Here is a 24,445-nt window from a genome sequence, read left to right as displayed (position 1 = left end):
CACCCAGTTCACGAGCCGCACCTTCATGCAATACGCCCAGGACCTCGGTAGCAAAATATGCTTTGCTTCCATCGCTCACGCAAGGAGCAACGGTCAAGCCGAAAGAGCAAATGCCGAGGTACTGCGCGGGCTCAAGACCAGAACTTTCGACAAGATACACGAGCATGGAAAGCACTGGATTGATGAACTGTTGGTGGTTCTTTGGTCGATCATAACGCCACCAAATCGAGCCACCGGCCAAACACCCTTCTCCCTGGTCTATGGGGCAGAAGCAGTTCTTCCCATGGAACTCATTTATTGGTCGCCTCGGGTGCTTGCTTATGATGAGCTTGAGCAACAGCAATTGCGTCCAGACGATGCAGTGCTCCTCGAGGAGAGCCGGATTCAGCTGGCTGTGCGAGCCTCTCACTATCAGCAAGACTTGTGCCGTTATCATAGCCGCAAGGTACAACTAGAAGTCTTGAGGAAGGCGACCTTGTTCTTCGGCACGTTCAGTTGACCAAGAATACAAACAAGTTGACACCGAAGTGGGAAGTCCCATTTGTGGTAGTGCGAGTCACCAGGCCCGTCGCTGTCCGCCTAGAGACCGAAGATGGCTTACCGATGAGCAACTCCTGGAACATTGAGCATCTTCAAAAGTTCTACCCGTAGGGAGAGGTTACCGGGCTGACCGGCGACCAACTTTTGTACAAGTCTTGCCGAAGTTGCATGTAATCCTTTGTACAAAGCCAAACGAAGACCCTGAGCGCAGTTAAATAAAGCATAGCGTTCCGCATCATCATATAGATTCTCATGATAGAAAATATGCATGCATCTATGATTTTGTGAAACGCATAAACTAACATGGGGACAATAGCCCCGACAGATATCTTCCATTTCTTCTTTCTCTTGAAAGACAGGTACAACCCCGCGCACAAGTTTGCGAGGGGGAAGATAGTGGGGACGCCCACAGGAATAGCAAGAGCCAGGATAATCCACTCGAGGCCGAAAAAAGTAAGAGCAGCCGGCAGATAAGTTGCAAACACTTTGAGTAAGTCGTCAGGTAAGTACATGTTTGAAATATGCCCTAGAGGCAATAATAAAATGGTTATTATCATATTTCCTTGTTCATCATAATCGTCTATTGCTGATGCTATAATTGTATTAACAGGAAACAGTAATACCTGTGTGAATAAATAGATCACAATGTGTCCCTAGCAAGCCTCTAGTTGGCTAGCTTGTTGATCAATAGATGATGATGGTTTCCTGATCATGGACATTGGATGTCATTGATAACGGGATCACATCATTAGGAGAATGATGTGATGGCCAAGACCCAATCCCGAGCATATCACTTGATCATGTTGTTCGTATGCTAAAGCTTTTCTAATCTAAAGTATCTTTTCCTTCGACCGTCAGATTGTGCAACTCCAGGATACCGTAATGGTGCTTTGGGTGTATGAGACGTCACAACGTAACTTGGTGACTATAAAGGTGCACTACGGGTATCTCCGAAAGTAACTGTTGGGTTGGTACGAATCGAGATCGGGATTTGTCACTCCGTGTGACGGAGAGGTATCTGTGGGCCCACTCGGTAGAACATCATCACAATGAGCTCAATGTGACTAAGGAGTTAGTCACGGGATGATGTGCTACGAAACGAGTAAAGAGACTTGCCGGCAACAAGATTGAACAAGGTATGTGGATACCGATGATCGAATCTCGGGGAAGTTCTATACCGGTAGACAAAGGGAATTGTATACGGGATTGATTGAATCCTTCACATCGTGGTTCATCCGATCAGATCATCGTGGTACATGAGGGATTCACCATGGGTATCCAGACCCCGCTGATAGTTATTGGCCGGAGAGGTGTCTCGGTCATGTGTGCATGCCTCCCGAACCCGTAGGGTCTACACACTTAAGGTTTGATGACGGTAGGGTTATAGGGAAATTGTTATACGAGGTTACTGAATGTTGTTCGGAGTCCCGGATGAGATTCCGGACGTCATGAGGAGCTCCAGAATAGTCCGGAGGTAAATAATTATATATAGGAAGTGAGGATTTGGTCGCCGGAATTGTTTCGGGCGACACCGGTAATGTACCAGGACCACCGAAAGGGTTTTGGGGGTCCACCGGGAGTGGCCACCAGCCCAAAGGCTAGCATGGGACAAAAGGTGGAAGGGAACCAGCCCAGAGTGGGTTGGTGCACCTTCCACCTAGGTCCAAGGCGCCACAAGAGAGGGAAGGGGGGGAAACCCTAGTGCAGATGGGCCTAAGGCCCATCTGGGGTGCGCCACCCCCTCTCACTTGCCCTGGCCACCACCACCAGTCCTAAATGGGGCTGCCACACCCTTTGGGGTGGGAACCCTAAAGGGGGCACCCCCCTCCCTCTCCCCCTATATGTAGTGGAGGTTTTGGCTGATTTGAGACACACGAAATCTCTCTCTCGGCGCAGCCCTGCTTCTCCTCTTTCTCCTCTCCCACGGTGCTTGGCGAAGCCCTGCCGGGAGACCTCGTAGCTCCACCGCCATCACGCCATCGTGATGCCGGAGCTCTCCCTCAACCTCTCCCTCCTACTTTCTGGATCAAGGCATGGGAGACGTCACCGGGCTGTACGTGTGTTGAACGTGGAGGTGCCATGATTCGGCACAAAGATCGGAACCGACCGCGATCTGAATCGCTGCGAGTACGACTCCATTGACCGCGTTCATAGTAAAGCTTCCGCTTAGCAATCTTCAAAGGTATGAAGATGCTCTACAACCTCTCTCGTTGCTTGTCTCTCCATAGCTTGATCCTTGTATAGCGTAGGAAAATTTTGAATTTACTACGTTACCCAACAGTGGCATCCGAGCCAAGGTTCTATGCGTGGATTCTATGCACGAGTAGAACACAAAAATTGTGGGCGCTGATTTTGTCAAGTGCTTGCCCACTTTACACGTACTCTTACATGAGAATGGTACCACCGACAGACATGCACCAGTTGCATAAGGTGGCTAGCGGGTGTTTGTCTGTCCCACTTTAGTCGGATCGGATTCGATGAAGAGGGTCCTTATGAAGGGTAAATAGCATTGGCAAATCAACGTTGTGGCTGTCACATAGGTGAGAAACGTTCTTGCTAGAAACCCAAATCAGCCACGTAAAACTTGCCACAACAATTAGAGGACGTCTAACTTGTTTTTGCAGGGTATGCTATGTGATGTGATATGGCCAAAAAGAATGTGATGTTGCATATGTGATGTATGGGATTGATCATGTTCTTGTAATAGGATTCACGACTTGCATGTAGATGAGTATGACAACCGACAGGAGCCATAGGAGTTGTCTTAATTTATTGTATGAGATGCAATGCCATGTTGGTTACTTTACTTTATTGCTAAATGTTAGCTATAGTAGTAGAAGTAATAGATTGGCCTGGCGACTTCACGGAGACACAATGATGGAGATCAAGATGATGGAGATCATGGTGTCATGCCGGTGACGATGATGATCATGGTGCCCCGAAGATGGTGATCAAAGGAGCAAGATGATAATGTCCATATCATGTCACTATATGATTGCATGTGATGTTTATCATGTTTTTTCCATCTTATTGCTTAGAACGACAGTAGCAAAGATAAGATGATCCCTCATGAAAATTTCAAGAAAGTATTCCCCTAAGTGTGCATCGTTGCGAACGATCATTGTCTCGAATCACCACGTGATGGTCGGGTGTGATAGATTCTAACGTTCGCATACAACGGGTGTAAGCCAGTTTACACACGCAGAACACTTAGGTTGACTCGGCGAGCCTAGCATGTACAGACACGGCCTTGAATACAGGAGACTGAAAGGTCGAACATGACTCGTATGGTTGATACGATCAGCATCGAGATGCTCACCATTGATGACTAGTCCGTCTCACTTGACGATCGGACATGGGCTAGTCGACGTGGATCGTGTAACACTTGGATGACTAGAGGGATGTCGATCTAAGTGGGAGTTCATCAGATGAACTTAATTATCATGATAATAGTCACATAGGTCTTTGCAAATTATGTTGTAACTTACGCTATAGCTCTACGGTATTTGATACGTTCCTAGAGAAAATATGGTTGAAAGATAGAAGTAGCAATTATGCGGACTCGGTTCATTAACTAAGGATTGTCCTCATTGCTAAACAGGAGGCTTATGTCCTTAACGCACCGCTCGATGTGGTGAACCCCAAGCGTGATCTATGGATGTTGCGAACATCTGACATACACGTTTTGGATAACTACATGATAGTTCAGTGCATATTGCTTGAACGACTTAGAATTAAGGCGTTCAAGACGTTTCAAACGTTGTAGGACATACATGATGATCCAAGAGATGAAATTGGGATTTCATGCTCGTGCCCTTGTTGAGAGGTATGAGACCTCCGACAAGATTCTTTGTGTGCAATAGTAAAGGAGAAGAGATCAATCATTGAGCATGTGCTCAGATTGTCTGAGTACTACAATCGCTTGAATCGAGTGGGAGTTGATCTTCCAGATAAGATAGTGATAGTTCTCCAAAGTAATTGACACCAAGCTACTAGAGCTTCGTGATGAACTATAACATATCAAGGATGGATATGATGCTCCTTGAGCTATTCATGATGTTTGACACTGCGGAAGTAGAAATCGAAAAGGAGCATCAATTGTTGATGGTTTGTGAAACCGCTAGTTTCAAGAAGGGAAAAGGCATGAAGGGATACTTCACTAAACGCAAACCAGTTGCTGCTCTAGTGAAGAGACCCAAGGTTGAACCCAAACCCGAGACTAAGTGCTTCTGTAATGAGGGGAACGGTCACTGAGGAGGAACTACCCTACACACTTGGTAGATGAGAAGGCTGGCAAAGTCGACAAAAGTATATTGGATATACATGATATTGATGTGTACTTTACTAGTACTCCTAGTTGCACCAGGGTATTACATACCGGTTCGGTTGCTAAGTGTTAGTAACTCGAAATAAAAGCTAAGAAATAAATAGAGACTAGCTAAAGGCGAGGTGACGATGTGTGTTGGAAGTGTTTCCAAGATTGATATGATCACACATCGCACGCTCCCTCTACCATCGAGATTAGTGTTAAACCAAAATAATTTTTATTTGGTGTTTGCGTTGAGCATAGACATGATTGGATTATGTTAAAGGCAAAAACAATTATTCATCTAAAGAGAATAATGATTATTTTGTTTACTTGAATGATACCTTAAATGGTCTTGCACCTAGAATGAATGATTCATTGAATCTCGATCGTAGTGATACACATGTTCATAATATTGTTGCCAAAAGATACAAAGTAGTAATGATAGTACCACTTACTTGTGGCACTGCTGCTTGAGTCGTATTGGTATAAAATGCATGAAGAAGCTACATGCTGATGGATTTTTGTACTCACTCATTTTTGAAACGTTTGAGACATGCAAACCATGCTTGTTGGTAAAAACGCATGAAGAAACTCTATGCGGATGGATCGTTTGACTCACTTGATTTTTGAATCACTTGAGACATGCAAATCATAGCACATGGGCAAGATGACTAGAGACCTCTTTTTCCAGTGAGATGGAACAAGAATGTAACTTGTTGGAAGTAATACATTTTGATGTGTGCAGTCCGATGAGTACAGAGGCACGCAGTGGATATCATTATGTTCATACTTCACAAATGATTTGAGTACTTACTAGTGTATTTACTTGATGAAACACAGGTCTGAATTATTGAAAAAGGTTCAAGTAATTTCAGAGTGAAGTTGAAGATCATCGTGACAAGAGGACAATATGTCTACGATGTGATCCTGGAGGTAATAGTATATATTTGAGTCACGAGTTTGGTAAACGTTTAAGATAAGGTGAAAATTGTTTCACGTGAAAAGTCTTTCACAACTCATGCCACATGGAACACCATAGTCTGATGGTGTGTCCGTATGTCATAACCATGCACTATTAGATATAGTGCATACTATGATATTTCTTATCAACTTACCACTATCTTTTATGGGTTAGGCATTAGAGACAACCGCATTCACTTTGAATAGGGCACCATTCAATTCCGTTGAGATGACACCGTATGAACTATGGTTTAGAGAAACCTTAGATGTCATTTCTTAAGAGTTTGGGGCTGCGATGCTTATGTGAAAGAGTTTCAGCCGGATAAGCTCGAACCCAAAAGCGGATAAATGCATCTTCATAGGACACCCAAAACAGTTGGGTATACCTCCTATCTCAGATCCGGAAGCAAAAGTGTTTGCTTCTAGAAATGGGTCCTTTCTCGAGGAAAGGTTTCTCTCGAAAGAGTTGAGTGGGAGTATGGTGGATACTTGATGAGGTTATTGAACCATCACTTCAACCAGTGTGTGGCAGGGCGCAGGAAGTTGTTCCTGTGGCGCCCACACCAATTGAAGTGGAAGCTTTTGATGGCGATCATGAAGTTTCGGATCAAGTCACTGCCAAAACCCTCGTTGGCGGACAAGGATGCATACTACTACAGAGTGGTATGGTAAACCTGTGTTAGAGGTCATATTGTTGGTCAACAATGAACCTACGAGATATGGAGAAGCAATGGTGGGCCCGGATTCCAACAAATGGCTGGAGGCCATGAAATCTGAGAGAGGATCCATGTATGAAAAACAAAGTATAGACTTTGGAGGAACCACTTGATGGTCATAAGACTATTAACTGTGAATGGATCTTTAAAAGGAAGACAGGCGATGATGGTGAAAAGTCAACATTAAGAAAGCTCGACTTGTCACAAAGGTGTTTTCGACAAAGTTCAAAGAGTTGATACGATGAGATTTTCTCACTCGTGGCGATGTTGAAAGTGTGTTGAAATTATCTTAGCAGTTGTTGTATCATTTATGAAATATTGCAGATAGGATGTCAAAATATTGTTTCCTCGACAGTTTCCTTGAGGAAAGGTTGCATGTGATACAACTATAAGATTTTGTCGATCCTAAAAGGTGCTAACAAGTATGCAAAGCTCCAGTAATCCTTCTATGGACTAGAGCAAGCATCTCGGAGTCGGAATATATGCTTTGATGAGATGAGCAAGGTTTTTAGTTCTATATAAAGTTTGTAAGAAACTTGTATTTCCAAAAGGTGAGTGGGAGCACTATAGAATTTCTGATGAATATATGTGGTTGACATACTGTTGATCGGAAATAATGTAGAATTTCTGCGAAGCATAAAGGGTTTTTTGAAAGGAGTTTTTTCGAAGGAAAACATAGATGTAGCTACTTGAGAGTTGAGCATCAAGATCTATAAAGATAGATCAAAGTGCTTAATGGAACTTTCAGCGAAATGCATGCCTTGACAAGTTTTTGAATGAGTTCAAAATATATCAGCAAAGAAGGAGTTCTTGGCTATGTTGCAAGGTGTAAATTTCAGTACGACTCAAAGCCTGACCACGGCAGAAGAAAGAGAAAGGACAAATGTCGTCCCCTATGCATCAGTCGTAGGATCTACAAGTATGCTATGCTCTGTACAACACCTAAAGCGTGCCTTGCCATGAGTCAGCCGTGGGGGTACAAGAGTGATCCAGGAATGGATCACTGGACAGCGGTTGAAGTTATCCTTAGTAACTAATGGACTAAGGATTTTTTTTTTCTCAATTATGGAGGTGATTAAAGAGTTCGTCGTAAAGGAGTTACGTTGATGCAAGCTTTGTCACTAATCCAGAGGACTATGAGTAATAAATCGGATTCGTATAGTGGAGAAATCATTTGGAATGATTTCAGCTCGGGCGTAGTAGCATCTATAGGATGACGTAGAGATTTGTAAAGCACACACGGATCTGGATGGTTCAGACCCGTTGACTATAAACCTCTCTCACAAGCAAGACATGATCTAATCCCAGAACTATATGGGTGTTGAATTCATCGTAATCACATAGTGATGTGAACTAGATTATTGACTCTAGTGCAAGTGGGAGACTGTTGGAAATATGCCCTAGAGGCAATAATAAAATGGTTGTTATCATATTTCCTTGTTCATGATAATCGTCTATTGTTCATGCTATAATTGTATTATCAGGAAACAGTAATACATGTGTGAATAAATAGATCACAATGTGTCCCTAGCAAGCCTCTAGTTGGCTAGCTCGTTCATCAATAGATGATCATGGTTTCCTGATCATGGACATTGGATGTCATTGATAATGGGATCACATCATTAGGAGAATGATGTGATGGACAAGACCCAATCCTGAGCATAGCACTAGATCGTGTTGTTCGTATGCTAAAGCTTTTCTAATGTCAAGTATCCTTTCCTTCGACCGTGAGATTGTGCAACTCCCGGATACCGTAGGAGTGCTTTGGGTGTATCAGACATCACAACGTAACTGGGTGACTATAAAGGTGCACTACCGGTATCTCCGAAAGTATTTGTTGGGTTGGTACGAATCGAGATCGGGATTTGTCACTCCGTGTGATGGAGAGGTATCTCTAGACCCACTCAGTAGAACATCATCATAATGAGCTCAATGTGACTAAGGAGTTAGTCACGGGATGATGTGCTACGGAATGAGTAAAGAGACTTGCCGACAATGAGGTTGAACAAGGTATGGGCATACCGACGATCGAATATCGGGCAAGTTCTATACTTGTAGACAAAGGGAATTGATTGAATCCTTGACATCGTGGTTCATCCGATGAGATCATCGTGGAACATGCGGGATCCACCATGGGTAGCCAGACCCCGCTGATGGTTATTGGCCGGAGAGGTTTCTCGGTCATGTCTGCATGCCTCCCGAACCCGTAGGGTCTACACAGTTAAGGTTCAATGACGGTAGGGTTATAGGGAAATTGTTATACGAGGTTACCGAATGTTGTTCGGAGTCCCGGATGAGATCCCGGACGTCACGAGGAGCTCAAGAATAGTCCGTAGGTAAAGAATTATATATAGGAAGTGAGGATTTGGTCGCCGGTATTGTTTGGGGCGACACCGGTAATGTACCGGGACCACCGAAAGGGTTTCGGGGGTCCATGAGGAGGGGCCACCAGCCCCAAAGGCTAGCATGGGCCAAAAGGTGGAAGGGAACCAGCCCAGAGTGGGCTGGTGCGCCCCCCACCTAGGCCCAAGGCGCCAGAAGAGAGGGAAGGGGGGAAACACTAGTGCAGATGGGCGTAAGGCCCATCTGGGGTGCGCCACCCCCTCTCCCTTGCCCTAGCCACCACCACCATCCCTAGATGGGTCTGTCGCACCCTTTGGACGATTGAACAAGGTATGGGGACTCCGACAAGGTATCATCCTCTCCCAAGATGCTCGTGACACGCCAACGATTCCTAGTGAAAACACAAAGGCACGCCACGATAAAAAAGAGGAGTGAGAGAAAGGGATTGTAGAGGAAGAGAAGTAGTGGTCTCTCAAGCTAAGCACTGAGTATACTAAGAATAATTATGTTTAAAGCACAGATTGTAGTAACAAGGGGCACGGGGGCTAGTCCCGACGTGAACCTTGCACTCTCTTAACATTGTCTACCCTGTCGACAATAGCCATGACCTTCTCCTCAAAAGGCTTGGGGTCCACGTCCTTCGGCAGGCGTACCATGCAGAGGTTCAGATCGGGGTTCCTGAATGCCAGCGTGGTAAGCACCTTGAGGAGGACGTTCCAGCACAGCCGTTGGGCCTCGCTCGCCAGCCGCGTCGCCTCCTCGGTCTGACGACGCTTCAGGGAGTCGGTTAGACTCTCGAAGAAGAAGCCCAAATAGACACTCAGAGGAACCCCTGGAGAAGGAGAATAGCCAGGGCCTTGGAGATCCATCGTGGCTAGCTGATCGGCAATAGTGGACGCCGCATTGACAAGGCGCTCCGTACACTACTTGACGGTCTTCACGTACCTGTTGTGGACGGTGGAGGCGGCATCGAGCTGTCCCGCCGCAACCTAGAGCCTCCGAGTCAAATCCTCCTCCCGGGTCGCACCTTCCTTGAGTGCCTCCTCCATACGAGTCAATTTGTTTTGCAGGGCGACCAGGGAGGCATTGGCACTACAAAGTTGGGTGGCCTTATCAGCCCCAACAGCCTCAACACCCCTCAGGCTCGCAAGGGCCTTTTCCCTCGCGGAGGAGAGCCCCGAAACCTCGTCGCGGAGGCCATCGAGCTCTTCCTCAAGTTCTTTCACCATCCCGGTGAGCCTATCCTTCACGACCTTGGCGGCAGACGCTCGATCGATGGCCTCCTGGAGCTTGCCGGCATACTCTGAAGCCAGAGCATCGAGGTCTCTCTTGAACTGGTCTGCCAGCTACTGAGCACGCTACTCCACCAGTTTCTTGAGCTCCTCGTCCTTGGCACGGAGCAACTCGCTGAGCGCGCGCTCGCGAGCGGAAAGCTCCTTCTCATGGTCTTCTAGGCCGACCAGGATGTTGGTGAGGCGGGCTTCCTCGGCTTAGGTTGAGCGCTTGGTCCTTGGCCTTCAGCTTCTCGTGCTCGTTCTGCAGCGCCTTGTAGGCCTCGTCGAAGTGTGCTCGTGTTTCTTCGAAACGCTTCTCAAACGCCTCCTCCACCGCCTTGATGACTGCCTCCTGGGAGTCCAATTTCTCCCTCCTGGCGTGATACAAGGCTTGGAGCTGGTCGACGTGATCCCTCATGGCCTGGAAGAGCTGCTCCTTGCTAAGTTTTCCACCGCTGGCTCCCAACCCCACCTAGGCGTCGGGACCAACGCCGGCGGAAAGCTCCACATCAACGCTCTCCCCTCCGCCAAGATCCTCGATCGCTCCGCCCCCGGCGGGACGGCAAACGTCTCCTCACCGACGCGGAGGTATGCATTGTCCGGGATATCCTCGGGCCTAGGATGCTGACCGCCGCCTGCCTCTCCTTCGGCGGGCCGGGATTCCTCGCCCATGGCAGTCTCCTCTCCCCCGTCAAGCGAGGAATGGTCAGGACGCGCCTCCGGGCCCTCCACGAGCCGCCCTGCAGGCTCCTGGATACTCTGCTCTTGCTCCCGCTCCTCATGAACGGCCACACACACCATGGCGTAGGAGGCTTCAACTACCGCTTCACAGGCAACCTCCGTAACCACGACGTCAACTTCCATCTCCTCTGTGGGAGAAGGATCTGTGGGACAGGAAGAGAACAGGAATAATCAAGATCAGACGAATTAATCAAGAAGAGAAATGAAGGCCCAACTTGCGGATGCTCCTGGACAGATGCTCACCTTCCTCCTACTGATGGACGGTAGTTGTCCCCTCCTCGGCAACGTCCATTGTCGGGGGCTTGTCCTCGAACTCCGCAGGCTCAAGTGATGCACGCCAGGGGCTTTGCTAGGGGGTGGCCACGAGAATGGTCGGAGGCGCCGGCGAATCCTCCAGAACATCCGCCAAGGGGTTGTCGCTGGTTGGCTCTATGGTGCCTGCCCGGGGCCCTTCACCGGCCGACGCATCAGCATCCACCAAAGGATCGCCGTTGGATTTCCGCCTCGGGCTTGCTGGGGAACCCCACCAGCCAATGTGTCCGCTCTCACCGGCGGGTAGTCGGTGGCTGACACCCTGGGCCTCTTCTCCAACCTTTGGGCCAGTGTCTGGGTGTCCCTGCGGGTGGACAACATCATCAAATCAGCAAAAGCACCAAGCATGTAAGGATGGGGGTGACGGTAGATCGAACTCTTACTCGTCCTCCTCCTCCTCCGAACTCAGGGTCGAGATATCATAATCCACCTCCGCCGCAGCACTCGTCGAGGGGGGAGCTACCCTTGGACGTTTGGCGGGTGCGGCAGGCGGGCCTTGGCGGATCGGGATGTTGGAGCCGACGCGGCGGAGCACTCGCTTGGGCTTCCAGCGAGCCAAGCGCTCCTCCATCTCCTCCTCCTCCTCCTCTAGCGCCACGATGATAGGCACCGTTCCTCTAGACGACCCCCAACAGCCGAGCAGCCGGCACCCTCGGTGAATTCCGCTAGCGGCGGCATCTCTTCGCCACCCGCTTCCCCATCGTGGAAGCCCAGATACCTAGCCTCGAGGCCGAGCGTATGCTCCTCCACCCGGTGGGCGATGTGCGCTTCTTCCTAGATGGTGGTCTCGCGGATGAGGCCGGTTTCCTCTCGAATGGAGACCTCCGACAATCCATCGAAGAGAGACGAGACTACCTCCGTCGCGGGCTCTAGACAGGTTGCAACCACGCCGTGAGCATCGCATTCCGGCATCATCACCGTGATACTGATCAGGGCCAAGCTGTTGTACAACGGAAAGACCACCCCCCCCCCCCGCGGCAGCCGGGTCTTTAGCTCAGAGCTGAACAACTTCTGATAGAAGTACCCATGTTCCATGGCTGTCAGATTGTTGTCCACCCCCAGTCGCAGCCGCATGACATCTATTGCATTCACAAAGTACGAAGCTGGCCTCCCTCCCCTATCCTAGAGGGGGCGATGCGCCTGCGGATGAAATCGGCGGCCACCATGTCCATCGTCAACCCCGTGGCCCAGAGGCGCAGGATCCTAGTGGTGGTGATGGTCAGCTTATCATGGTCGAGCGACAGGTCCCTCCAGCCCTCTCCCCGGGACCCAATCTTGGAGCTCCTGGGTTCGCAGCAGGGCAGGTACCCCTCCTGACGAACCCATCACCATTTTCCCCTCCAGTTGGCCCACTTCTGGCGGAGAGTACCACCCGGATATGCCTCCTTGCACTCATACCTTGGGACCCAGGCAATGGAGACTGAAAGGGCCTCCCCGCCCTGGATGCGAGGGGTGAAGTAGTGGCGGAAGTGAGCTGTGTTGGGAGTGATCCCAACAAAGTTCTCGCAGAGGTGCGTGCTTCCGTGAAAACATACCTTCCCCTGCAACGGCACCAGAAGAATGCTGCTGGTACTCCTCGACAACGAAACTAGAAGAATGTTGTCAGCGGCACACCAGGGCGTGGGTTCGCGGAAGTTTTCGAGGGTAGAGTATTCGACCCAAATTTGTTTGTACGCGAGTCAGGAGGTGAGAGAATACTCTCGAGTATTAGCAGCTGAATGTGTCAGATTCAACCACACCTAAAAGATTAGTATCTGCAAGCAAAGTATCAGCAGGAAAGTAGGATGATAACAACGGTGTCAGAAACGATCTGTTGAAGGCCGACTATTCCTAACTGTCGTATCAATGGCGCCAGAAGTTGCCCGTTTACGGAAATTGTCTTTTCCCGTCAATGACGAGCGAACCAGAATTGTAGCAGGTAGCAGTAGTGTAACAAGTAACAGCAGTGGCAAGGAACAACAGTAGTGACAGTGGTAGCAAGTAGCAACAGTAGCAAGCAACAGTAGTAACAACAGCAACAAGTAGCAACAATAGTAGCAGCAGTAGAGCAAAGCAAGTAACAGCAGCAGCAAGTAACAGTAGCAGCAACAGTAGTAACAGAAGCAGTGGGACAAACTCGTAGGCAATGGGTCGATGATTCATTTGGATGATATTCATCATGCAACAGTTATAACACGGAGAGATATGGGGCTAGATCCCGTTCGTCAACGTGATGTAGGCATGCATTCCGTGTGTAGTCATACGTGCTTAGGGAAAAGAACTTGCATGACATCTATTGTCCACCCCTCCCGTGGCAGCGGTGTCCTAAAGGATACTACAGGATATTAAGGTTCTCCTTTTAATAAAGAACCGGAACAACGCATTAGCACTTGGTGAACACATGAACTCCTCAAACTATGGTCATCACCGGGAGTGGTTCCGGTTATTGTCACTCCGGGGTTGCCGGGTCATAACACATAGTAGGTAACTACAACTTGCAAGATCGGATCTAAAACACACATGTTGGTGACAACATAATAATTTCAGATCTGAAATCATGGCACTCGGGCCCTAGTGACAAGCATTAAGCATGGCAAAGTAGTAGCAACATCAATCTCAGAACATAGTGGATACTAGGGATCAATCCCCGTCAAAACTAACTCGATTAAATGATAGATGTCATCCTACTCATCACCGCCCAACGAGCCTACGAATAGATTACTCATGAACGATGAAGAGCTTCATGGAATTGGAGAGGGAAGAAGGTTGTTGATGACGATGGCGACGATTTCCCCTCTCCGGAGCCCAAAACGGACTCCAGATCTGTCCTCTAGATGAAAAACAAGATGTGGCGGCGCCTCCGTATCGCAAACGAGACGAAATCTTCTCTTCTGATTTTTTTCTAGGCGAAAGTGAATTTATAGAGCTGAGATTGGGGGCAGCAGAGCCACGTGGGCCCCACAAGCTTGGTTGCCGCGGCCAGTGGGGGTGGCCGCGGCAACAGGGCTTGTGGCCCACTGGCCCACCCACTCTGGTGGATCTTTGCGCAGGTATTTTTCATATTTTCCAGAAAAATTCTCCGTAAATTTTCAGGATGTTCCGAGAACTTTCATTTCTGCACAAAAACAACACCATGGAAATTCTGCTGAAAACAACGTCAGTCCGGGTTAGTTCCATTCAAATCATACATATTAGAGTCCAAAACAAGGGAAAAAGAGTTTGGAAAAGTAGATACGATGGAGACATATCAGTGTGCGAAGATGGACATGCAGATCACCGCGTTTGGCGTGAAGTCGAGGAGGCGTAAGCCATAGGGGTGCATGAGGTCGACGAAGAACTCTGAGAATGGCGGGCAAAGCCCGTAAAAGAAGTAATCGTCAAAGAAGGGGAACCAGTTCGGCCCCCTACTTCCTGTCCCGGGCACCACGTGAGTGGCCGGATGCGCCTTCGTCTCAACAACCCACATAATCTGGTAGCGGCTCTTCAGAGTGGCCATATCCAGACCCTCGGGGAAGTAGGCGTCCTTCTTCCGCAGCTTCGCCAACTCCTTCTCTGTGGCGGCGCCCTTTCCCCTGGAGGACTTTGCCGGCATAGCGGCGACAGAAGATGAACACTATCGCCCGAAGCAGATCCTCAGGGAAGAAAGGGAGGCCTGGGGAAGCTCCTGCCAAGGTAGGCGATGGTGGCAGCGTTCGAGATTGGAGAAGGACTGGGAATAGTGGGCTAGGAGAATTCGTGTTTCCCCCTCTTACGGAGACGCGGGCCGACCCTTTTCCTACTCAACCAATGTTTATCCACGCTCGCGGCCACCTAAGCCACTTCACGCACGACTCCCCACTCTGCGCGTTCAATGCGCAACGTGGGGAAAAGCAATCGCATGCGGATCCAGCCATGAAGGCCCGTGCACCTCGTTGGGGCTCGCCCAACAATGCTTCGCACGCGTGTGTGGCCTAGGCCCAGTGGCTCCTGTCGGTGCACTAAAGACTGGGGTCCCTAGTGCCCCAGACTTGTGCACGGGCGCAAAGAGCCCATGTCGGCAAGGCATGGTAGGACCTAGACAAGATACAACCCCCAAGATGATCGAAGGCCTCGACAAGCCCGCTTTGACGGGAAGATGACCAAGGCCACGCCCATTTGGTGGGCATGATGAACCCACCAAGTACAAGACCTCGGCAAGCCTCCCTTGCCGGGATGACGACTGAAGCCCTCGGCAAGCTCCCTTGCCGGGACGAAGACTCAAGGCCCCCACAAGCTCCTTGCCTTTATGATGGGGCTGGGCACTAGAGGGCAACCGCCCTTGCCACAGTCCCACCGCCCCCCAAGTTCCACCGCATTTCGCATGTGCCAGCTCAGTGTCTAGGTGTCAAAACACCTGGATACGTGTCTTTAACGGCACATCGCTGACAAGGAGAAGACGTGCATTTAATGCACCCAACAGTGGTAGATGGATAAACACCGCTCTAGATTCACTGTAACTCCTCGTGAACCTACCATCAAGCACTGTAGGTGACCCCTTTGCCTATAAAAGGAGGCCCTTAGCTCATTCATAAGGGGTTAGACTCTTTGGATATTGACTCATAAGACGATCATCAATAGTCATTCTAACAATCAACAACAAAAACGCTTAATACAACCAGACAAGCAGGACATAGGGTTTTAAAGCGGCCCGAACCTGGGTAAAAATGCTTGCCCGGTACTGATCGTTAGCTCTGCTTTTCACATCACCTCTCCCCGCCCTACGATCACAAGGGTTTCATGTTGATTCCCATAGGTGTCGACCTCGCGCCGCCGACATATGCCCGTAGGTTGTCAAAGGTTTCCACGAGGTCGTCCACCGGCTGTTTGACGTGGCTGGTCTTAACGACAACATCATCCACATATGCTTCTGCCGTTTTGCCAATTTGTTTCCCCAAGCATGTCTGGATTGTGCGCTGGTATGTGGCGTTCTCGTTTTTAACCAGAATGTCATTGTGTTGAAGCAGAATGACCCGTAGGGTGTTATAAAGGCGGTCGCTACCTAATCGGATTCCTTCATTTTGATTTGATGGTATCCGAAGTAGGCATCCAGGAAACAGAAGGAGTCAGGTCCGGCTGTAGAATCGATAATTTGGTCTATTCGGGGCAATGGAAAAGGATCTTTAGGGCACACTTTGTTTATGTTTTTGAAATCAACACACAGCTGCCAAGATTTGTTCTTCTTTGGTAACATAACCAGGTTTGCCAACCAGTCGGGGTGTTTAATGTCCCTGATAAACACGGCTTGAAATAGCTTGGTGAGCGACTCTCCCATAGCTTGGCGCTTAGGCTTGGAAAATCGGCGCAAGGCCTGTTTGACAGGTTTGAAACCGGCGATTATTTACCTGTGCTCTTCCAGCCCCTGAGGGATTCCTAGCATGTCTTAGGGGAGCCATGCAAATATGTCCCAATTTTCACGCAGAAAGGTGCAGATCTTTGTCAAATTTGTGGGTTCAAGTTGTGCCCCGATAGATGTTGTTTTATTGGGGTCCGTCGGGTGTACCTGGAACTTGAAGATCTCGTCCGCGGGTTTGAAGGATGTGGACTTGAACCGCTTGCCGAGGATCACGACGTCTTTGTCCACCACGACACGTAGTGCGGTGAGTTCCTCTGGAGCAAGGACCTCATCTAACACCTCTAGGGCGAAGGATGTCATTTGGTTTTCTGCTCGGGGGGCTCTGTTGAAGTCACTAATTAGGGTGATCACTCCGTTTGGCCCTGTCAAGTTGAGTTTCATGTACCCGTAGTGCGGTATGGCCTGGAATCATGTGAGGGCTTTCTGTCCCAAAAGAGCGTGGTAACCACTTTGGAACGGGACGATATGAAACAGGAGCTCTTCGGATTGGTTGTTATCGTGTGTACCGAATACTACGTCGAACGCTACTCGTCCGGTGCAGTGGGCCTCCCTCCCGGGGACAATACCCCGGAAGGTAGTTGTGCTCAGCTCGATTCAAGATTGGTCGAACTACATTTTTTCAAGTGTGTCCTTGTAGATGAGGTTGAGGCCGCTACCCCCGTCTATTAGTACTTTGTTGAGTGTGAAGCCATCGACTATGGGGTTCAGGACTAAGGCGGCAGGTACCCGACTTGTGCTAGTCATCGGCTCGTCGCCCTAGTCGAAGGTCATCGGCTCTCTTTCTCTGATTTTTTGAGGTGAACGTCTGGTAGATCGTTAAGATTTTTGTGGAGTTACTTGACGGTGCTACAGACCGGCACTCCGCGGCCGTTACCTTGAGGATGCTCTCCCCTCTTCTTGCGACCTTCCTGATGACCCAACAAGCTCTAAGCGGGTTGAGCTTGATTCAGGCGAGGCAAGATGTATGTGACATGGCTTGTCCATTAGTATGTCGATGACTGACCTAGCTCTCGTCCGTGTTCTCTTTGTCGATTGTTCGAACATGATTGGCCCCGTGTGTAGGGGTGTGTGTCTTGTCTGTATTGGTCTGGTTTGGTCGGCAAGGCTAGGATCATTGCACATTTTGTGTATTTGCCAAGTGCTTTCCATGTCACGATAGTTTAGCACTAGGCTTGTCAACACGCTGAGGGTTTGAATCTGGTGACGAGAGAGGGCATTGCAGATACCCTCATCACGACAATGATACTGGAAAGCGTGAATAAGCTCCTGCTCGTCGCGGCCCTCGGTCTTGATGTTTAGGAGGAATTTGGCCCAAAAGTGGTGTAATGAGTCCCCTGGCCGTTGCGTGAATTCATGTGGGGCTGACGAACCGTACTCTTCCGCATTATGCTCGAGTTGGGTGGTGGGTGGGAAAAGATTTTGAATTCCCGTGATTTGTGGGCAAGAGATCTTATTGGTCGCGTTCCCTGCTAGGTCACGCATTGGACCTCCCGTTGGCCCAGAAATATCGCGGGGGCGAGATAGGTACTACGAACTATTGGGTAAATCGGGATGATAATTGACCAGGACTAAACCGTTCTTAAATCCTTTGGTTGGTGAGGGGAGCCTGTAACAGGGCACTCGACAATGTTGATCAAATGCGTGATGGGTCAGAGGTGAATTTTCGTGTCATCGTCTCTAAGCCCGTTCTGATAGTACACTATAGCCTGATTGTTCGTCGTGCCCATGACTTGTATCTGTTTGATTTGTTCGTATAGTACCGGGGTTTCAATAGAGCTCCCGCCGCCTATGAGTTTGGGATTAACACATGTCAATGATGCCCTAGTGGCACTCAAGGTCGCTTCCCGAGTGTTCTCGGCTAGGACGAGCTCAGGCGTGTTTACTACATCAGGCTCTAGGCTCGGGATGGGGATGCAGATCGTCCGAGTGGTGAGATCCTTGGTTTCCGATGCCGAAGTATCGAGATCCGTGGGTTCCTCGAGAGGAGCTAAAAGTCCTGTTAATGCAAGATCTCCCAAGGATCAGTGGTGAACTCTAGGATCCCGAACCTAACTTCCCGACCGGGGGTGAAGTTCATGAGCAAGACGAGGTGGCTAGTCAGACTGACGTGTAGAACAACGCTTCCAAAAGAGAAGATCTGTCTCGGGACAAATATATCCATGTTGATGATCTACTCGCTGATGACTAGGCGTGCCATCGATCCTTTTCCGGCTATCCAATCAGTGGAACTCTCAATGAAAGCACCAATGTCGGTGTCAAATTCGACAGATCCCGGGTAGGGGCTCCCGAACTGTGGAACTTAGATCCATGGGTTGCAAGAAAGAGGGGGAGATAATATGTACCCAGGTTCGGCCCCTCTTGAGGAGGTAAAACCCTATATCTTGCTTGATTATATTGATGTGGATGATGATTACAGAGTCTACCTCGAGGTCGTGTATACTGAACCTTAAATGAATCAATCCGTCTACATGCATGAGGACCCCTGGTTTATATATTCACCGGGGGATAAAGGGTTACATACAATCAACCTAGTCTACTTTATTTGGATGTCACGCCGGTCTTCGATGCTTTCCTCCTTGAGTACGAGACGACCGCACATCCGGACCTCCAATTAGTATGGCTCATTAGGCCGACCTATTCATAGTAAGCCAACTACCTGAGAACCCTTAATCTCAGACTCCCTCAACACGGGGTAATCATAAGTGGATTTCTTTTTCAAGTAAGAAAAACACCTTAGCAATGGTCCACCCCATATCAAATTATCAAAGTAAAGAACGTGAATCAACTCAACATGATGAACATGACTAGATAGAAATTTCCATGTGTCCTCAGGAGTGTTTGCTTCATATTAGGGTACTTTTAGGCTTGTCCTTTGTAGTAAAAAGAACTGGGATATCTTGATGCACACTTTCTACTATTGTTACTTGTCACTTGTTATGAATTATCTTGCTACAAACCTATCTTTCGTTGTTACTCACATCACTTGCAGAGAAAACCTTGCTCAAACTGCTTATCATTTCCTTGTGCTCCTTGTTGGATTTGTTACTCTTACTTACCAAAAGTACTATGATTTATCCCCTATACTTGTCAGTCATCAAGACTCTTTTCTCGCATTGTTTCCAGGGAGTGAAGTGCCTCTGGTAAGTGCCATTTTGTAAGAAAACATTTCCAGTACGCTTTGAAATTTACTATTTCTTGTTACTATGGATAACCATCCTTTGAGTTGTTTGTTCGGGGTATCTTCGCCTCTAACGGAAGCGGAAAAAGTTTCTCCTCAACCTACTAAACCTACTGACAAATATTTATTATGAGATTCCTTCTCGTATTTTAGAGAAACTGCTAGCTAATCCTTATGCAGGAGATGGTACAACTCATCATGATTACCGCTTGATATATGTAGATGTGATTTGATGATTATTTAAGCTTGCTGGTTTATCCGAGGACGAAGTTAAGAAGAAGGTTTTCCATTTATCTTTCAAGGAAAAAAATTGATGTGTTATAGGCTCATGGGACTAGTATCACTTGAGGCTAGAATTTCATTAGAAGTTTTATCCTATGCATCTAGTTCATCATGATCGGAATTACATATATAATTTTTGGCCTCGTGAAGGAGAAAGCATTGCTCAAGCTTGGGGGAGTCTTAAATCTATGATGCACAATTTCCCAAACAATGATCTCTAAATAGAAATGATTATACAAATTTTTTATGCTCGGGTTTCTCATGATGATCAATCAATACATGAAGAGAACTATTGAATTCAAATGGGATCTTTTGGAAAGAAGTAAAAGCAACTCTTCATATTGGGAGCTCAACAAAGGTAAAGAGTGAGGTATAAATCTTGAATTTGGTTGTGTTAAATATTTTATGCAAACTGTGGGGACCCCGACTAGCAAGTCGAGTTCGCCGTGCCCAGTGACCCCAAGGATCAATGTTCACTGAACACAGATACTAAATAATAGAGTCTTACATCCAAGTACCGAAATTATTACATCGAACGACCAGAAGGTCAGGTTCAAGAGCAAGGCCTAAAGCCAATTAAACGGATACATCGAGTAGCGGAAACTTGTAAGGGCTAAGCGGTGCCCATGCCATCAAGCCTACACCGACAAGCATTCTGACTTGGAAGTGTCCTAGATCGCAGGTTCGTCTTCGATGGCGTACTCATCGCCAAACTCCGGTCCTTCCATGTCTGGTCAATAACATAACCAGTGGCAAGCCAATGAGTACCTTGAATGTACTCGCAAACAGCCCATGATATGAATATACGTATGGTAAGGAATAACAGTAACATGTATCTTTAGTGTAACTCATCTGGTGGAATGATCATGTATATGAACCAGGTTAAAGAATTACTTTTGAAGAACAGGTTACGGATATCAACATATCTGCTAAGGGCTGAACCATCCGGGTTCACCCTATATGCCAAGTCATCGGACTTGTCGAAGTCTCAATGTACTAATGAGGGCTAAACCATCCGGGTTTACCCTATATGCCAAGTCATCGGACTTGTCAAAGTCTCAATGTACTAATGAGGGCTAAACCATCCGGGTTTACCCTATATGCCAAGTCATTGGACTTGATCATATATTATCATGGTTATAGTAACACCTTTTTAACACCACACACACACACTCTTGGTTTATGCGGAAACACTGGACGTAGTTTAAGCAGCACCACCCAACTGTCCTTGACCGTGGACACGGTTATTCGAATAGTTTACACTCTGCAGAGGTAGTACGCTGGACCCACGAGAAACGGGAAACTTCCTTGTCATCCACGACTCGCGGTATATCACATATACCCGAGGTAAGTACCCGATCATCATCTTTCCCCAGACGATACTAGACAAAGAGATCCACTCGATTGGTACCCAGCCCACATGTTCTACGTCTTACGAGCACCGATTCTGCACCGTATCAATCATGCACGGACCAACGGTGTGTCTGGAACTCATAATAATGGCATAGTCGTCCTACCTGGCACGACCCCATCACGAGAGTGACACCGATCATGCTAGTACCGACCAGAGTAATCAACAAAGCCCCGTCCCATAAAGGGGTATCGTGGTCGTACTGGTAAGGTTGGGACGGTCGACACATCATAAATCTAATCCCATTTCCGAAACCATACTCACACCAAAATCACCGGTGCATCACTGCACCAAAAGCGATCACGAACTCCTCATCACCCTCGGGCATTAGTGGTTCCCGATGGGGTTTTCATAAATTCTTTATTTAACTCATCATCATGCTTGTGGTAAATTACTTGTCAACATGGTATAACATGACCCTCACGGGTAGGGTCAAGCTCAATGCAATGATCTTACTTTACTTGTCATCATGAAAGTAGCATGATCCTCGTAGATGGTAGAGTCATCTCATCATGTTTGTGCTCCAAGGAGCCATGTGAATATCATTACTATCAATGCAAGTGCTTCGAAGAAGCCTTCGGTACCATCACCATAATGATGAACCGACATCGTGATCACATGCAACGGGAAAATACTTGCTATACTAGCATGCATCATTTTATATACTTAAGTCATGGCAAAAGGGCTGCTTTCCTTGGTCAGCTAGGTATCCGGGGTCTTCGAGGTCTTCCGCTCCGGATCCTCCGTCACTCGGTAACTCTACCGTCGAGAAAGGAATAAATAAATACTAGCTCTCACTAAAAGAGATCACAAAGTGCTTTTAAAAATGTTGCAAGGCTTGAATAAATTCAGTTTATTATTTTGGAAAATGTTTCCTATAGTTTTATTAGCTAAGCATATTTATTTAAAAGCAAACAGACGCAAACAAGTGCTTTTTAATATCATTTTATTATATCAAAATAGTTTCTGTTTTTGATAAATGTCAACTATTACAGAATAAAATACTACTAATTTTTAGAAAATTACTGGTGGAAGAATTATATTTTTCCACTGGCTAAATCTTTTTATAAAAATCATTTAAGTTACTGGATTAAAATAAAAGGAAAAGGCCAGGGGAACAGATTCAGCCGGCCCAGCCATCAGGCCTGGCCACCAGGCACACGCGGGCCAGGTTCAAACCTGACCTGCGGGCCCTTGGGGTCAGCGTTAGCGGCTGCTCGCGCTGGCTGCCCCAGGACACTAACAAGTGGGCTCCACCTGTCGGGTCCTTCTCTTACCTCCAGCCAGAGAGGTGGAGATGGACGCAGGCGAGGCTGCCGTTGTCCTCAGGCCATTCTAGGAACGGGAACGATTCCCTCGTGCCTCCGCCTACCTGCCCGTGGTCGGGACGTCACCGGAGGTGGTCTGGGTCGCCGGCGACGAGGTGTTCATGGCGGAAGGGTTTCGGGTTGGTGTTGAACTAGGGGCTAGGGGCATGGATTCGCTCGGGGAAGTTAGGGGAAATGTTCCTGGTGTCAAGGGGAGTGTAATGGGAGGTCGGGCAGCGCAGGAGCCAAGGTGTAGCCGGAGATCGACCGGAGCTCGGAGGCGGAGGGGCCTTGGTCGATCTCGAGCACCGGTGCTCTGCGAGCTCGATTGGGTGGCTAGGCAGTGTCTACTGGTTGTGCTGAAGCTGATTGGAGGGTGCTGGGGTGCCGGGGGGACCCGACTCGGGCGCGCCGGTGTCTCACCGTGGCGCGCGTGCAAGCACAGTGAGGTGCTGGCCGCGAAACCACGGGTTCGGGACGTGGTTTAGGACTTTCTGGTGCAACGGTCGCACAGGGAAAACGAGTGGGGTCGAGCCGCAACGACCGTGCATGCTCGGCCCGTCGGGCGCGCACGGGCACGCGTCGCCTGAGCTCTTCCGCGAAGGGGAGAGGGTCCCTGGGGTAGCCTTGCACTGAATGGTTGTCGGGGGAGCGTTTGGACATAACTAGGGAGGTTGGGACCGGCTGGAGCGTCGTCCCCTTGCTGGTGGCTCTCTGCAGCGCGCCCAGAGCGCAGTTTTGGCATGCCACGGCATGCTGGCTCGCTCTGGGGCACTTGGGACGTGTCCTTTATGTCCTGAGTGTTGCTGGGAGTGTGCCTAGCCGTTGTGGCTTAGTGGGAGCTCGAGCTGGTCAAGGTAGCAAGGAACACTAGTGTTGCCAGTACTGCCCTGCGGCTTAAATTGGAGTTCTTGTCACTTGTGCTTGGAGTTGGGGAGGGGCTGATTGACTAGGTGCTCAGAGTGTTCTGGTGCTCTAACCCACCAAGTTTGGGGCCTTGACATTGGGTAAAATAGTGGCTAGGAGGGTTTTTACCTTCCTGTCAGTAGGTGTTCGACAGTGACTTGGAGTGCTTCCACTCCACCACTGGAAATGAAACTTAATAGGTTTGGTCGTGGGGTAAAAACATGGGGTTCCACCAAATCTAAGCTCCATTGAACAAGTTTGGCTTTGTAAACTTGAAAATGTCCCAAAATGACCAGTACTGTCCTTCACAAAGAAAGTGTGGCCAAACAGAGTCTCACAAATCTCATCTTTGGTGTGGAGTCCTCATTTGGGGTGTCAAACACTTCTGCAAAGTTTCAGCTCCATTGGAGAAACTTTGCAATATAGAGTTGTTCCAACTCTTCCCTGGACAGAGAGGGTTTTGGGCTCATTAGGTGCACTTCCCCACCTTGGATCAAGGTGAGATTTTAGGTGGGCACCTAATATGGCTTGGGAGGGCTCGTGTAATTTTATGGGATTTTACTGAGATAGTTTCCTTTGGAAACATCTCAAAAAGCTAAAACAGACAGAAATGGTTTTCAGGGTTTTACTCAAATAATATTAATATAAAATAGGGTTTAAAATCATATATATGGAAAATATATGTCCTTCTGAGATTCCATGAATTTACTTAGAATTTTCTAAGGCAGGAAAGCAATTTTCCTTGTGGGAATATCATTACTGGCCTTAGAAACAGACATGGATATAGAATAGGAAAATAATATTTTAAATCACCAA

Source organism: Hordeum vulgare, chromosome 5H, assembly GCF_904849725.1.
Source record: "Hordeum vulgare subsp. vulgare chromosome 5H, MorexV3_pseudomolecules_assembly, whole genome shotgun sequence".
Classification (NCBI taxonomy): domain Eukaryota; kingdom Viridiplantae; phylum Streptophyta; class Magnoliopsida; order Poales; family Poaceae; genus Hordeum; species Hordeum vulgare.
The sequence above is the reverse complement of the archived record's forward strand: the minus strand, read 5'-3'. Positions refer to the sequence as shown.